Source organism: Camellia sinensis, chromosome 10, assembly GCF_055761805.1.
Source record: "Camellia sinensis isolate YWXY chromosome 10, ASM5576180v1, whole genome shotgun sequence".
Lineage (NCBI taxonomy): Eukaryota > Viridiplantae > Streptophyta > Magnoliopsida > Ericales > Theaceae > Camellia > Camellia sinensis.
The window spans coordinates 60,035,894-60,038,983 of record NC_138970.1 but is presented as its reverse complement, the minus strand read 5'-3'; the positions used below and the strand labels follow the sequence as shown (position 1 = coordinate 60,038,983).

Here is a 3,090-nt window from a genome sequence, read left to right as displayed (position 1 = left end):
TTCTACCACCTTTGTGCTATCCACAGATACCCTATCTTTACTCACCATATGACCCAAAACGGATACACTGCTCAACTAGAATTCACACTTCTTAAATTTTGCACACAATCTCTTCTCCCTAAGGATCTAAAATACTACCCTCAAATACTGCTCATGCTTCTCTTTACTCGAATAAATTAGGATGTCATCAATAAACACTACCACAAATTTATTTAGTTGGGGTTTGAATACTCTGTTCATCAAATCCATGAATGCGGCTGTTGCATTTGTGAGACTAAAAGGCATCATTAAGAACTCATAATGTCCATAACAGGTTCTAAAAGCGGTCTTAAGAACATCTTCATCCCTTACTTTCAACTGGTGATAGCCTGACCTCAAGTCCATCTTAGAGAATATCTAAGCTCCCTGCAATTGGTCAAATAGGTCAACAATACGTGGCAAAGGATACCTATTCTTCACTGTGACTTTATTCAACTCTCTATAATCAATACACAATCTCATAGACCCATCCTTCTTCTTCACAAACAACACAGGCGCTCCCCAAGGTGAAACACTAGGCTTAATAAAACATTTGTCTAACAACTCCTATAACTGAGTTTGTAACTCCCTCAACTCCAACGGCGCCATTCTATAGGGCACTTTAGAAATAAGTGTTGTGTCAGGGACCAAGTTAATGGAAAATTCTACCTCACGATCTAGAGGAAATCTAGGTAGATCCTTTAGAAAAACATCAACACAATCACTCACTACAGGCAACTCCTCTAACTTCTACTCTGGTTGTTTGATACTCACCACACAAGCTAAATAATCATGACACCCTTTACTTAACATTAGATTAGCCTAAAGGGAAGAAGTAAATCAGATAGAAGACCCTTTCTTATCTCCCTAAAAGAAAAACTCAAGTTGTCCCAACATAGCAAAAACTACCATCTTTCTAAAACAATCAACAGAGGCGTGATGCTTCGTCAACAAATCCATACTCAAAATCACATCAAAATCCTTCACCTCTAAGGAAATCAAATCCACCAGAAAAATCCTACCATCCATCTTTATCTGACAAGATCTACAGACATCTCTCAACACTACTGTTTCTCCTAATGGATTACACACGGTAATACAAACATCAAAGGCTCACAAAGAATCAAAAATCCGTGTAAATATCTAGGTACCAACGCTTAACCTCAAACTGAAATCAAGAAAGATTCAACACAAGTTTAAACAAAACTAACTTAACCAAACACTACTAAGGACTATAAGGACTCGGACCTCGTCTAAATGATGAAATGCAAGATATGTAACTCGATAAATCTACAGCTCTGATACCACAATTGTCACACCCTAAATCCGGGCATGACCGGCCGTGGCCCACAGGGCCTTAGCCCAAGGCACACGTAAGCCTAAACACGCATTCAATTTCACCTTGAACAATTGAACAATAGTCCAATAATAAATAACCAAAACTCAATCCAGACATGTCACAATTATAAACGGCAAAATCAACCGTAATCAAAAACCATCCAAACTTATGGGATATAAACAACCCACATATCAAAAATAATCCTAAATGAACTTCGATAAGAATAAATATAAATATGCACAAACTTGACATAACACTCTAAACTAAAGGAATGCCCTAGAGGTCCATGCAATTGAGTCCCCGCTACGCCATGAGTCCACTCTAAGTCCTTCTAACACCTGGAAATGGTAAACAACTAAGTCAGCTGATAGCTCAGTGAGTAGCAACATGGATAGTAAATACAGTTTTGAAAACAGGGTTCAATTCCAAAATAAGATATATATCACAGAAACTAGATTGGCATACAGTTTGGTAAATACAATCTGTTTCAAAAAGAAGGTTCCACAATTCAACACTTAAAATACTCATGTCTCGCAAGAACATGATAAACGACATTTTTCACTTAAAACAGATTATAACATGAACACCAATAATTTTCTGGGTACCAATAAAAACAAATAATCTGCCACACATTTCTCAGGCTATAAGCCCCGTTGGATCCAATACCGAACTAAGAGTCATCCTCAGGGTGGCACCTGGGCCTTTTCTCAAAGACGATCCGATTGAAGGTCACCTAGTTGTTTTTAAAGGTCTGTTCCTTACAATCGTTGAGCACTAGAGTCATCACGGCCCAACCCGGATCTGTTCCCTAGTGGCCAGAGTCACCACACACAGTGGAATAATTTCCCTGGACTAAATACACTCATGGTCCCAATAATCAATACACATCAGTTTCGCAAAACATGGTAGTTCATCATTATAAACATGAGACCAAAACAAATAGTTTACAGTATGCCAAGTTCACACATGTTTTAGAAATAATTTGATTCAATCGATAATATAATAATTTATCAAAACAGTTTAATCATGAAACAACAATTTAATTTTTCCAACAGTTCAGGGTAGGGGAACATTTATAAAAATATGTAGCATGAAACTACTCACCTGAAAACGAAATAGTATAATCCTCGAATAAAGTATGGAAGTCCAACTAGTGTCCTGAACCAATATGAAAACTATACGTCACTACTAATTTAAAAATACTAAAGAATAATAAACTAAGTAACCTCAACTAAAGCGCACTAATACGGCTCAACCCAACTCACCGTTACTCTTAAATATTATCTAAGTTCATGTTCTTCAAGGTCTAAAATCACCCAAGACATAGGTTCCGATCGAAACTTAACAAAAAATAACTTTAAGATAAAACAGTGTTTTAAACTAGTTTTCCCAATCTATTCGCTAACTTTCAAAATTACAAAACCCACTCCACGCTATTCGAAAAATTCCAATAACCTCCAGATATGATCTAATATATCCTAAGTTTCAAACCCAATTGGTTTCACTTGATTTTCTTATCAAAATAATTATCTACAATTTATTATATCCAAACAGGTTGTTTTCTGCAGCACTTTAAAGAAATTGACGGTTCTCTTAATATACACAAGTAATCAATGCAAGGCCAAAAACGTATGAAACTAGACTCGTAACCGGTTCTAATGACACTAATTTGATAATTTTTGGATTTATACCCAAAGAGAACAACACTCCCGAATTTACTGTTTTGGACTGGT

At 36.4% G+C, this 3,090-nt stretch overlaps 1 long non-coding RNA gene across 1 annotated transcript; it reads right to left on the bottom strand.

The window, feature by feature from the left end:
• Positions 1-1,451: 1,451 nt before the first annotated feature.
• On the bottom strand, positions 1,452-2,525 carry LOC145801132 (uncharacterized). Its single transcript, XR_014342060.1, has 2 exons — positions 2,462-2,525; positions 1,452-1,695 (listed from the first exon to the last, which is right to left on the bottom strand). It is a non-coding gene; the product is annotated as an uncharacterized LOC145801132 (long non-coding RNA).
• Between the last annotated feature and the right edge of the window lie 565 nt (positions 2,526-3,090).